General features: G+C 36.2%; 1 long non-coding RNA gene and 1 other non-coding gene across 2 annotated transcripts in view; one reads left to right on the top strand and one right to left on the bottom strand.

The window, feature by feature from the left end:
• The window catches only part of LOC134807202 (uncharacterized), a 465,560-nt gene that overhangs the window by 428,496 nt on the left and 22,501 nt on the right, over nt 1–14,563 (top strand). The gene's annotated exons all lie outside the window — the stretch shown is intronic.
• On the bottom strand, nt 4,471–4,575 carry LOC112204730 (U6 spliceosomal RNA). Its single transcript, XR_002938380.1, has one exon. It is a non-coding gene; the product is annotated as a U6 spliceosomal RNA (small nuclear RNA).

Genomic DNA, 14,563 nt, shown 5'->3' with positions numbered 1-14,563 from the left:
TGCAGGAAGAAGCAGAGAACACCCACTGTGAATGCCAGAAAGGGAGGGCTTAACGCTGGCCCTGCATGAGCCATGGTGCTACAAACCCAGCATGGGCTATTTAACTCCTCTCTGTTTTGATACTCCCAGCGGTGGCTCCCTCAGGAGTAAATACTGAGGGCTAAGAAATGTATTTGACAAGTGAAAGTCAGTGACGGTCACTCTCCTACACAGCAGGCAGCCCCCGGAACAGGCAACTGTGCCACAGTCCCTGGAGGGAATCATAGCAGATCTTATTTTTAAAAGGCGAATTTCTGACTGTTCACCCCTGCTTTGAATTCCACACATCATTGGGCTTTAATGAACAAAAGGAGCCGGCCCCAGGATCCCCTGCACAGGACTCATTAAATAGACCTGAGTAGATACCACAAGGTTGCTTTTTTTCCCCCTAGACAATTACCCTAATGAATTACACATATCCACAAGCTTGGGTACATGTCTCCTCCCCCTGGATTACCTTTCACCATTATCTTCAGAGATATGTGGGCAAAGAGAAATAATTAGTGCATGTAAAAATAAAAGCAGTGTTTCCTAAGTATTTCTTATGTGTCAACACCTTTATGCTTTATCTTTAATTTTCACAACAGCAACAACTTAATATAGAGAGTCTAGTCCCAATTTTACAGCTGAGGATGCTGTAAATAGGTGCAGAGGTGTATAGTCATTTGTCCTAGGTCATACAGCTAGTGAATAGTTGGCTGGAATGCAGAAGATTTTTTTTTTTTTCCTGGACTCAAGGCCCATGTTATTTCCATCACAGTATGCTGCCCTTCCTTGGAAATCATTGAGGCTGATGACGATAATAAACAGGAAAGAGAGAGAATAGAGTTTCCCTCATTTGCAAGTAGTCCAAGAGTCTCCCTGGTCATTTTAAAACTAGGTTGACTGTTTCTGCCTATAGACTCCCTAAGAATCAAATGGCAAATAAAACCATTACCTAAGGGCCATGCTTGGGATAGTCTTGCAGTGCTTCTTTGGTTGTAAAGTGATTCAGAGAAATCCAGTAGTGAAGAATTTGTTCTACTTGGCCTCTTGGAAAAACAGTTTAAGCACTTCATTTCTGGCATTGCATGAATATATTTAGTCAAATATTTTCATCTTTGTTATCCAGATGAAAGGGATTCAAACATTAAACAAACATCTACTGAGCATCTACTGTGTGACAGTTGCCATTCTAGCACTTGAGGTGTAGCATTGAATAAAACAGATAAAGACGTCTGTCTTCAGTGAGCTTATTTTGTCAAATACTCATAAATCCCAAGAATCAGGGAGTCTTAGAAGAGAGGTTGAAGCGACTAGTACTATGAACTGAGTTCCAATTTTTGATACATAGGAATAGCAAATATGCTTTATGTTTCCACAGTTCTAGGTGTCTATGACATAGTAAGCCAAGAGCTGTTGCATATGGGCCTTTGTAACATACAAAAATACATTCTTTGACACTTGCAATGTGTTCAGTAAAGAAGACAAAGGCGTAAGGTGTGCTTAGAGGGAAATGTCTGGTAGCAACAGCAATTCAGTGGTGTACAATGATAACAACTCTGGGGTTATTTTACACCTAGACCTGTTATAAGATCACTTGCCTGTAGCGACCTGTGCTATCGTACAAAGAGGAGCTGATGCAAGTCCAAATTCCAACTCTGCCACTCGTTGTGTAACCTGGGACAAGTCAATTGGCCTCTGTGAGCTTTTCTCATCATCCAAGAAAGATGAATTGTGTCTGCATCATTTTGATTTCATTTTTTGTGTGTATGTGTGTCTTTTTTCTTTCCCAACAAAATGAAAGGTGTGCATAGTGTCATACATTTGCACAACTCTTTATAGCTTATGAAGTAATTTTTATCACTAATGACACCAGGGTAAATTTCTTGTCATCCTGCCATCTCCTTTTCTTATCATAACAATTCAGTCTTTCGTTTATGTTGTTTCACAGTTTCTTTTCTTTTCCTATTGCAGTAGTGCAGGTTCCCAAAGTCTCACTTCTGGAATGCTGTAATAGCTGAGCAACTTTTTGGCTCTACTCATTGCCTCTTCCAGTTCCACCTATTTTTGACAGATGAGTCCAAATTAAAATAGTTCTTTCATTGGAAACCCTATTTTTCTAATATCTCTCAATGTCCTGTGTTATACATAAAATAAAGCACAGAGTTCATATATTAGGTCATAACTTATTTTTCTAGATTAATATGTCTTTACTCATCAGACACTAAGATTCGCTATTTCTGAATATGTCTCATAATGTCTTACATCAGAGTCTGCTCAGACCCCTCTCATTGAGCAGAATCCCGCTTTCCCCATCACTGTGAGTTACTCTTGACTATGTATGTGTCTGACATCTCTGAAACGTATAAGAATGTTCTTTTATTCTTATCGCTGTCACTAGTGCCTAGTACCAAGTAGGAGTTCATTGAATGCTTGTCCAGTTGAAGAGAAAAGAACGTATCAATGCATGTTTAATTGATGAATTGATTGATTCACTCTTCTCAGTGTAATTTCCAGGTATTCTATGAATTTATGAAATTTCTGGGTATTTTTGGAATTTTCAGTTCATTCTTTGATCACATAAAAACTACATTTCTATGGCATTGTTAGCATCTGACAAATTATCTAATGACATCATGAAGACCACCAAGATGAATTCAATAATTCAATTCTATTATTTCTTTGGCCTGTAAATCATTGTATTTCCCATCATTCAACACCTAACTAACTCATTAGGGACAAACAACAACACTCAACATTGCCTAATTATCTTGTTTTTTAAAACATATAATGATATGGAGTAAATACCTTATTTTTATTTCCATTTAAATCCCAGGAAAGGAGTATCATTTTATCCTTCTTTTGCAGGTAAAAATTTGAAACAATAATTTAAAAAATTATTCAAACTCGTACATTTGTCAGAGGCAGAGCAAGATTTGAACTCAGATCTTTATAACCCAGTCTGTACAATTATTCAATAAATAAGATGACATATCTATGTATGATTATCCATTTAGCTTATACTGTCTCTTGTCTTGCTCCCTCAAACAGACATTCCATAATGCTTTCAGAAATTATTTTCAGATCGCAAATGTTTCTCCTCCACTGGACATCCTTTAGAGGCTCTCCAAGGCCTGCTAATGTTCAAATTCATAAAGCCCTTCCTGACATGGGTCCTGCCTTTCCAAACACCCCAGGACTCCTCCACAACCACTCATTCCACTAAATATACCCCATAAGATTCTGTCTTCCTTTGAGTTCTGTTGCCTTTGGGGCTTGCCCCAGGCTCATTGGCTGGACAGTTAGCTTCTCATGGATCAGAAGAATGCATAACCCTGACCCCTCCATCCAGAACGCAGGCCTAAGGGAGGCTGCCTGGAGAGTGCAGCTCACTCCGTGAGTGGAGCTCAACCCCTATTATTTGAAAAAAAAAAATCATGGTTGAACAGAACACAACCTGACAATATCTTTGTATGTGCATAAACATTTCAGTCATTGGAAAACATATCTTGACTTTGCTTGACAGACATGCAGCATCTATCATAAAAGAAAAGCAAATGTGTGACAGGTTGTAAAATGGAAGGCAATATCGCCTCATTAGAGTTCATTTTAAGTTGGGTTTCAATGATGCTTTGTCATGCATCTAAATGACTTAAGTGGGTACCAGGAATGTGTTTATCATATTGCTTGGAAGAAGTTTTTTCTCTTTCCTCCCCTAAATATATCTCTTCTCAGAATTGCAAAGGGGAGAAAGAGCCTGCTTCCCTACAGGAGGCTGTGAGTGTAATCAGGACTTTAATGACATTTTCCCCTCAGAGCCTGCCCTTGTTTCCCCTCAGAGTCGCCCCAGGAGCGACTCTGAGCAAGGAAAGCTAGGAAAGTCATTGTTCTGATGGTTTCCTTCTTCCTCTTTTAGGCTCGTGTCTCCCTTCGTGTTTTTATAAAATTTTGTTGAAAACACTACAAAAGATGCAGTATATGGAGTGGCTGAGAATGTGGACCCTTCGTGTCAGGCTGCTTTGCTTTGGTTCTAATTCTGGCTCTGCCACTTAATAGTTATGTGACCTTGGACAAGTGACATGTTCTTTCTGTGACCCACTTTTTTTTTTAAATAACAACTTTATTGAGATATAATTCACATACCATACCATTTGAGATGTACAATTCAATTATTATTTTTTAATTTTATTTTGCAAATGCTTTTAATACATATATTTTTTTCTTTTTTCTTTTCTTATACTTTAAGTTCTGGGGTACATGTGCAGAATGTGCAGGTCTGTTACGTAGGTATACACGTGCCATGGTGGTTTGCTGCACCTATCAACCCGTCGTATACATTAAGTATTTCTCCTAGTGTTATCCCTCCCCTAAACCCCCAACCCCCGACAGGCCCCAGTGTGTGATGTTCCCCTCCCTGTGTCCATGTGTTCTCATTGTTCAACTCCCACTAAAAATATGGAACGCTTCACGAATTCGTGTGTCATCCTTGTGCAGAGGCCATGCTAATCTTCTCTGTATTGTTCCAATTTTAATATATGTCTTACCGAAGTGAGCACACAATTCAATTATTTTTAGTTTATTGGCAGGGCTGCATAACCAACACCACAACCCATTTTACTACATGTTCATCACCCCTTAAAAAGAACCCTGTACCCATTCATTAGCAGTCACTCCCCACTTCCTCTCTTCATTTCCCCCAGCCCTAGACATCCACAAATCTACCTTTTGTCTCTATGGATTTGCCCATTCTGGACATTTCATATAAATGAAGTCATGCAATGTGTAGTTTTTGTGACTGGCTTCTTTTACTAAGTGTGATTTTTTTCAGGATCCATCTATGTTATAACATCTATCAGGGATAGACTTCATTTCTTTTATACAACATTTTTTGGCTTACTCATCAGTTGATGGACATTTGGCTTCTTTCCACGTTTTGGCTATTATAAATAATGCTGCTAAGAACATTCATGTGAAAGATTTGGGTAGACATATGTTTGTATTTTGCTTGGATATATACCTAGGAATGGAATTACTGGGCCATATGGTAATTCTATGTTTAACCTCTTGAGGAACTACCAGAATGTTTTCCAAAGCAATTGCTTGATTTTAAATTCCCATCAGCAGTGTATGTGGGTTCCAATTTATCCACATCCTTGTCAACACTCATTATTATTTGTTATTTTTTATTATAACCATTATTGTTGGTGTGAAATGGCATCTCATGTGGCTTTTGTTTGTTTGCTTTATAAATCATTCTACTATAAAGATGCATGCACATGTATGTTTATTGCAGCACTACTTACAATAGCAAAGACTTGGAACCAACCCAAATGTCCATCAATGATAGACTGGATAAAGAAAATGTGGCACATATACACCATGGAATACTATGCAGCCATAAAAAAGAATGAGTTCATGTCCTTTGCAGGGATATGGATGAAACTGGAAGCCATCATTCTCAGCAAACTAACACAGGAACAGAAAATCAAACAGCACATGTTCTCACTCATAAGTGGGAGTTGAACAACGAGAACACATGGGCACAGGGAGGGGATCATCACATACTGGGGCCTGTTGGGGGGTGGGGCAAGGGGAGGGAGAGCATTAGGACAAATACCTAATGGAGGCAGGGCTTAAAAACTAGATGATGGGTTGATAGGTGCAGCAAACCACCATGGCACATGTATATCTATGTAACAAACCTACACGTTCTGCCCATGTATCCCAGAACTTAAAGTAAAATTTAAAAATAAAAATTAGTAGATGTAATGTTTTAAATCAGTTTAGATTTATAGAAAAAAATGAGCAGTTAGTAATAGTACAGAGGGTTCCCATGTAACTCCCTGCCCTCCAACACACACAGTTTCCTCTGTTATTAGCATCTTACATTTGTACGGTACCATATGAGTTTTCTAGAGCTACTGTAACAAATGATCATACACTCAGTAGCTTAAAACAACAGAAATCAACCCTCTTCCAGGTCTCAGGGCTAGAAGTCTGAAAATAAGGTGCTGGCGGGGCCATGTACCCTCCGAAGACTCCAGAAAGAATCCCTCCTAGCCTCTTCCTAGCTGCAGGTGGTTGCTGGCAATCTTTGGCATTCCTTGGCTTGTGGCTGCATCACTCCCATTTCTGCCTCTGTCTTTGCCTGGCCATCTTCCTTGTGTGTGTGCCTGTGTCTCTCATGGCCTTTTTAGAAGGATACTAGTCATTGGATTTAGGGCCCACTCTAATCCAGTATGTCTTCATTTTAACTTAATTCCATCTGCAAAGACTTCATTTCTAAATAAAGTTACATTCACAGTACCTAAGGTTAGAATTTTAACATATCTTTTTGTGGAACACAATTCAGTCCCCGACAGGTATATTTGTTATAATTAATGAACCAATATTCTTGCACTATTATTATTAGCTAAGATCCACAGTTTATTCAGATTGCCTTAAATTTTACCTAACATCCTTTGTCTGTTCCAGAATTCCAGTGAGGATACCACATTACATTTTGTGGTCATGTTTCCTTAAGCTACTCTTGAAGATAAGTTTCTTTGTGACTTTGGTTACTTTTGATGATGTTGACAGTTTTGAGTACTAGTCAGGTATGTTATAGGATGGCCCTCTATTAGAATTTGTCTGATGTTTTTCTTATGATTAGACTGGGGTTATAGATATTTGGGAAGAAGACCACAGAGTCTTTGAGAGGAAGACCACACAGTGCCATTTTCATTGCATCACATAAAGGGTACATACTATCAACATAACTTATCATTGTTGATGATAACCTTTATCACCTGGATGAAATATTGTTTGTCGGGTTTCTCCAGTGTAAAGTTACAAAGACCCCCTCCTTTACTCTTTGAAAGACAGTCACTCCATGAAGCTCACATTTGAATAGTGGATTTTTCTCACTCTCCTTGTGACCCACATTTTCATCTGTGAATTAGGGCTAAAAATAGTACCTATCAATTCAGAGAGATGAGGTACAGGTTTCTGAGTTAATTATGTAAAGTTCTAGGAACAATTACTTTCACTGGGTAATAATTAATAAACATTAATGATTATTAGCATTATTATCATCATTATGAAAATTCTTACCACCTTTTGCCTTTTATTATTATAGGTTTGTGTGTGTGTGCCCTCTCGTTAGTACAGTAATTTCCTTGAGTTTAAACATATATTATTTGAATATTTCCATAATGTCTAGAAATGGCAGTGAACCCTCAATAAAGGGGATGTTCAGTTTAAAAAGTATGTATATGTATATATCTATATCAATATATGTGTACATCTTAATAAATCCCTATCTTGCCCCCAGTATCTTTAGCTTGTTAGGTTATTCTAAGAAGAAAGCATCATTTAACTGACCTTCAGTGGATAAGGACAGAAGCTGAGGGATCCTTATTTCCTTATTTGAGGACCACTGCTCCAACATATTCTTTTAAGTGCTCATGCACCATCATTATAATTTATCTCCTTAGTGGCCTGAAGAATTCTTAGCTCCCATTTCCAAGTTCTGAGGGCAATAGGGAGACATTAAAAGATGATGAGAAACTTTGTAAGTTCAAAGCGGGTTTTATTGAGGAGAGAAATCCATGGTTTTGGTGGAGAAAACATGTATTAGGTTTACTTATCTTAAATAAATTTAGAGAAACCACACATAATGGAAATAACTTGTTGAAAAGAAGACAAGAAAAGGAAAGGGAAATTGCAAAATGTTCACATTCTTATGACCTTAAGAATGAAATGAGTTGGGTGCGATGGCTCATGCCTGTGATCCCAACTACTCAGTGGGATAAGTCAGGCAGATCACTTGAAGCCAGGAGTTCAAGACCAGCCTGGGCAACATATCAAGACCCCATCTCTACAAACGTGGTGTTTAAAAATTAGCCTGGCATGGTGGCATCCACCTGTAGTCCCAGCTGCTTGGGAGGCTGACACAGAAGGATCACTTGATCCCATGAGTTCAAGGCTACAGTAAGCCATGATCATATCACTGCACTCAAGCCTGAATAGAGCAAGACTCTATCTCTTAAGAAAATTTTTAAAAACCCACAAAATTATGCAAATGAACAAGTTGCCCAGAAGACCTAATCATCCCAGTCTTCATATGTTTGTTGCTTTAGTAAAGATGCTTCCTACTCACATTATTATTGTAATGAAAAAACAACAATAAAAAACTCTAATGAAGTGGGAGCAATGTATAGCCCAGTTAACTCTGCCTTATAGGAAGAACTAGAGGAGTGTGGAAGGTGTTGGTGCATTAAAAATAAATAATAAATATCCTTTGGACTTAGCTTAAAAATAAAAATGAATATATTAAACATAATCAAGAAATTCTTGGTATTACAGACAAGTTGCATTCACTGCTAACTTAATCATGGTCAGTTTTTATAAACAATACTTCTGTGTATCCATGTGGAGATCATTTGTCCTCCTATCTGATGCCATCATGATTTAAACAGGTTGATAACATGGGGAAATCCATGAAGGAAGCAGGGCTGAGGGGTCCATAATCAGAAAGCTTATTTTGACCATAGTATTTGGAATAGATTGGAGGAGAGGAGGACTGAAGTAAGGAAATCTGGAGAGTGTTTCAGTCAATTATAAGAGATAATAACAGACTGAATAGAGCAATGAATTTTTAAAGTATTTTCTTTAAAATTACAGATATCCCTGGGAGAAGTAATAGCTTAGGCAATTTCATAATTATGTTTTCTAGCTATAGAGACACAAATGTTAGATTTAGAAGGCATCCCTTCTATTGAACCGCCTTGTTCATCCCTCTCCATTAAAGAAGGAAAAACAGAGGCTTAGAGATGAGGGATAAAATATTCAAGTCTCTAGGAGAACTAGAGGAAGAATTGGGACCAAAACTGAAGGCTATGGCTTCCTGACCAGCCTGTTTTCCAAAATACCATATTTGCCAGTTATAAATCTAGAGGACTGGTAGCAGACTGAAGGAAAGAATGAGGAAGAAACAGGACCCAAGTGATGAAGAATGTGGAATCAGCAGCAATAATTATAATTATTAACTCTTAATATTTTAATATTAAAATAATTAAAAGGAAGAGAAGAGGTCAGAGAAAAATGAACTTTTCCAACTCACCTTTTTGCCAAGAGGTAACCCATTAAGCCGCCATCATAATTTCCAGCCTAAGAAAAAAATGTACGTAGAATTATCTTTTTAATAAAAATGGATTTGCCTTGAGACCCTGTCCCTTCCTAGGCACCAAACATAGTGTAACATTTTAATTTTCTTTTTAACTTCTCCAAGCATCACTGATTTACAACCAGTCCCTTGAAGAGTGAAATGATCAGAGTTAGCATTTTCTAAAGACCATACCTTAGAATGATTATCAAGATTAAAAAAAAAAAAAAAACTATTCCAGGCCAATGTAACAGATACTGTGTGAATAAGTGTGACTAAGAGATAGATAAAGTATCTGTATCCATGATGATGACTCCTTTCTGTGTGAACTAGAGATAGTCACATGACTTGTTTCCTTATCCATAAAATGAAAATGATGATATAAACCTGCTTTAGTGGGCATTTATAAAGGCTTATGGCAACATGCTTTTAAGATAGAAAGCTCAATGTAAATCGAATTGCAGTGTAAGTTGTTAATGCACTCCCAAGTTCTTTCAGTCATGCATTAAAGCATCTTTAATTTAGGCTAAATTAACTCAAGCATTGTAAGAATTCCAGCAGAAGGTAGGCTGAAGATTGTTTTATAATGTTTGTTTTGTTTTGCATATAAACGTTATATATAGTTGGTGTAGAAATCTGCAAAATTAGAGCCAGACTAAGAGAAGCAGTGAAGCACAATGATTAAGTAACACCTGGCTCTGCCATTTATAAGCAGTTTAGCCCTGTACTTTAAGTAACATCTCTGAGCATGGGCCATTTTTGCTCTTTAATAGGAGAAAGTAACAATGGCTCCTTCTTAGAGTTGTGAGAATTTAAGTTCTTGTTGTAAGCTGTAAAGCTCTTAAGAATTATTTTTGGTTCCAAGTAAGTACTCAGTAAATGTTAGTAACTGTTATTACTATTATTATGTTTCTTATTTTAATGGTAGATGATTTATATCAGTAAATTATGCATGCAAGATAGATAACAACAAGGGTTAAGAAGTAGAAACACTTAATAGGCACTTTTGAAGCCTTACCCTTCTTCCTGATTCCAAGCCTCTCTATCCCAATGTCCTGAATGTGGTGTATATTATGTCCTTGTTATATTTCTTAGACTCTTTTTAAACCACATTTGTGTGTATTCCTAAGCAGTTTTATATAATAAATTTACGCTGGTGTATTCTATAACCAGACTTTTTTTCTTACAATATTATTTTCCTGAAGTCCATTCAATTGATTCATGGAGTTGTAGATCATTCTTCCTTTCTGCTGCACGGTATTCTATCATTTTCCATAGAAAACATTTCAAATGAAAATTTATATTGGTTCCAGTGTTTTTGTTTCTTTATTTCTATGGCTTATAATGTTGCTATTAATTTTCTTGCACGTTTCCTGAGGTATCAGTACAAGGTTTTCTCTAGAGTAGAATGGTTAGGTTGTAAGGTATGCATCCAAACTTGAACATTTTTCTCTTAATAATAGTTTGTTAATTATGAATTATTAATTATTTCTCATAATTAGGCTTTGACATCAGTCATAAGTTGAAAGTGTTCCAGGGAAAGTGGGAGGTGTGGTCACTCAAACTCATCTAGATAATGCCACATTGCTTTCTAAAGTATTCTAATTTATACTTTTATCAGCAAAGCATTTTAAACAATTAATTAATTTTAATATACAAATAATAATTGCATATATTTATGTGGTACAATGTGATGTTGTGATCTTTGTTTTCATCATAGGTTCATTCAAGCTAATTAACATATTCATTGCCACACCATTTTATTATTTTTTTCCAGTGAGAATATTTAAAATGTATTTTAGCGTTTTGAAATAAACAAAACATTATTATTAACTTTGGTCAACATGCAGTGCAATAAGTTACTAAAACTTATTCTTCCAATCTAACTGAAACTTTGTACCCTTGATCAATACCTTCCTTTTCCTCATCTTCCCCCTTCCCTCAGCCTCTGATAACTACCTTTCTACTCTCTGTTTCTATGAGATTGACTTAAAAATTTTTGCATATAAGTGATATCAGACAGTATTTGCCTTTCTGCGCCTGGCTTATTTCACTTAACATAATATTCTCTAGTTTCATTCATGCGGTTGCAAATGACAGAATTTCCTTCTTTCTTAAGGCTGTATAGTATTCCATTGTGTATATATGCCACATTTTCTTCATTCATTCATTGATAGAAACTTAGTTTGCTTCCATATCATGGATATTGTGAATAATGCTGAAACGAACATGAAAATGCAGTTATATATTTGATATCTCTATTTCAATTTCTTTGGCTATATACCTGGAAGTGGATTGCTGGATTATATGATAATTCTATTTTTTGTTTTCTAAGGGACTTCTTTACTATTTTCCAAAATGCCTGTAATAATTTACATTCTTACCAACAGTGTATAAGTGTTCCTTTTTTTTTTTTCCATATCCTTGCACATACTTATCATTGGTCTTTTTTTTCTGAGTTGTTTTTTATTTTTTTTGGATAGAAAATTATGGAGTGCCAGTGCAATTTCTTGTTACATACATAGATTACACAGTAGTCAAGTCAGAGATTTTAGGTCATCCATCACCTGAATAATGCACATTGTATCCATTAAGTAATTTCTCATAGTTTTTCTCTCTTTCTTTGACAATAGAAATTCTAACTGGTGTAAAGTGATATCTCACTGAGGTTTTGATTTGCATTTCTCTGATGATTAGAAACGTTGAACATGTTTTTCATGTATCTGTTGGCCATTTCTATCTCTTCTTTTGAGAAATGTCTATTCAGATTCTTTTTTAAAATTTTTTTATTGTCTTTTTTGAAACTTTTATTTTATGTTCAGTGGTACCCTCATGTGCAGGTTTGTTACAAAGGTAAACTTGAGCCATGGGGGTGGGTTGTACAGATGATTTCATCACTGAGGTGTTAAGCCTAGTAGCCATTAATTATTTTTCCTGATCTCTCCCTCCTCCAACCCTCCACTCTCTGGTAGGCCTCAGTGTGTATTGTTCCCCTCTACGTGTCCATATGTCCTCATTGTTTAGCTCCTACTTATAAGTGAGAACATGTGGTATTTTGTTGTCTGTTCCTGTGTTAGTTTGCTAAGGATAATGGCCTCCAGCTCCATCTATGTCCCTACAAAGGATATGATTTTGTTCTTCTCTACGGCTGCATAGTATTCCGTGGTGTTTGCTGATTTTAAAAAATGGGTTGTTTTCTTGCCATTGAATTGTTTGAGTTCCGTATATATTCTGGATATTAGCCCTTAATGTGAGTTAAACATATTTTCTCCAATCTATATGTTGCCTCTTCACTCTGTTAATTGTTTCTTTTTTTGCGAAGAAGTCTTTTAAAGTTTGATGCAATCCCATTTATTTATATTTGCTTTTATTGCCTGTGCTTTTGGGGTCATATCCAAGAAATCGTTGCCCAGACCAGCACTGCAGAATCTTTCTCCTATGTTTTCTTCTAGTAGTTTTACAGCTCCACATCCTACCTTTAAGTCTTTTATCTATTTTCAGTTGATTTTTGTATGATGTGAGACAAGGGACAAATTTCATTCTTCTGCATGTTTCTGTTAGAACCAAAATAGCCAAAGCAATCCCGAACTAAAAGAACAAAGCTGGAGGCATCATACTTCCTGATTTAAAAATGCATTATAAAGCCATTGTAAGCAAAACAGCATGACAGTGGCCCAAAAACAGACACATTAACCAATGGAACAAAATAGAAAGCCCAGAAATAAATCCAAGTATTTATGGCCAATTGGTTTTTGAAAAAGATGCTACACAATAGGGAAAGGACAGTTTCTTTGTAAAAGGCATTTTTATTTTTGGCTACTTTTTGAGTCAACTTTGGTTGGTTAGCAAGATATATTTTTCTAGTAATTGGCAAATTTTCTAAAAGTTTTCTAACTTACTGGAATAAAATGTTTAAAAAATCTTTATTTCCTTTCATTAAGTTATCAGTAAAAATCTTTGTGTTGTCATTTCTAATATTGTTTTTGTGTCCTTTACTTTTTAAAATGCTCAGTCTTGCAAAAGATCAATACCCTGAAAAGGCTAAAAAAAATTAACAAATATTTGACCTTTTTTAATCTTCTCTAATTATAGGTGTATTTTCTATTTTTAAAATTTTTGTTATTATTACTACTTTTCTTTAATTTTTATTTCATTTTTCTAACTGCATAAGTTTAGTATTTAATTTAAACCTACGTTCTTTTCCAAAATATGGATTTAAGTCTTTTTGCCTATAGATTTCTCTTAAGTATTAGTTTCATCTCATGATGTTTTGTAGGTAGAGTATTTTTGTTGTTGTTAGTTCTAAATTTTCTAATTTATTTTATTTTTCATTGACTTATAAAATCTTCTAAAAATCAGCGAAAATCATTTCTGATTTTTAATCAATAATTATTATATTTTCAATTACCATTTTATTATATATCACAATTTTGTGAGTAAGAAATTCTGAAAGGGCTCAGCAGGCAATTTTGTGCTCCTAATGGCTTTAACAGGAGTTAGTCTGATGCTAGGCTAGGGTAGAAGATCCAAGATGACTTCAGTCATGTGCCTTGGCACAATGTCTGGAAGTCTGGGTTTAGCCTCTCCCCTCTCAATTTCCATGTAGTCTCAGAGCCTCTCCACATGCCCTCTCCTGGAAGCTTGGGCTTCTCAAAACACGGTGGTATCAGGGAAGTTGGCTTGTTGTAAGGAAGCTCAGGGCTCTAAGTGTGAGTTTTCCAAGGCTCCTGGGTAGAAGATACAAGGTTTCTTATGGCTTGGCCTCAAAGGTCCAAGAACATCACTTCTGCCAGATTCTGTTGATCAAGACCATCACTCAGGCAAGCCCAGATTCAGTGTGAGGAAGATTTAATTCTACCAGTCGTTATGAGGAGTAACAAAGAATCTATTGTTCTTCTAGTTCTATCACACCAATAACCCCAGTGTATCCAACTCAAGGTTCAAGATCTCTCAGGTATGTATATTCTGCACCATCAGGTGCAGATATGGCTTCTCATTTGCTGGTGACCAATGAACTAAAAAGATAAGTCAACTGTCCCACACTAAGTATTTAGTATGGTACCTAGTCAAGATAACCCCCAAAATACTTCTCTTTGAAAGAAGTAAGAATGTGCAACACAGAACAATCACTTGTCTATAGTAGTTCCAAAATCCTAACAATGAGAGACGTTCCTCTTTTAGACTCTGGTTCTCTGCTCTGGAAGTGGTACCTTTGCACATTTTTTTTCTTCATGACTTCATTCAGATAGTTATTTTCTGTTTTCCATGATCCCATTTGCTATGTCTACAGGAGAGTGGGTTTAAGTTTTTGAAGCCTGCTTCTTGCTCATGAAAATACGGTAACCTAAAGAGATTGTTTTAACTTTTGATTAGTCAAATAGCTTAGCCTAGGTTGAA

Source organism: Pan troglodytes, chromosome 8 (genome assembly GCF_028858775.2).
Source record: "Pan troglodytes isolate AG18354 chromosome 8, NHGRI_mPanTro3-v2.0_pri, whole genome shotgun sequence".
Lineage (NCBI taxonomy): Eukaryota > Metazoa > Chordata > Mammalia > Primates > Hominidae > Pan > Pan troglodytes.
The sequence above is the reverse complement of the archived record's forward strand: the minus strand, read 5'-3'. Positions and strand labels throughout refer to the sequence as shown.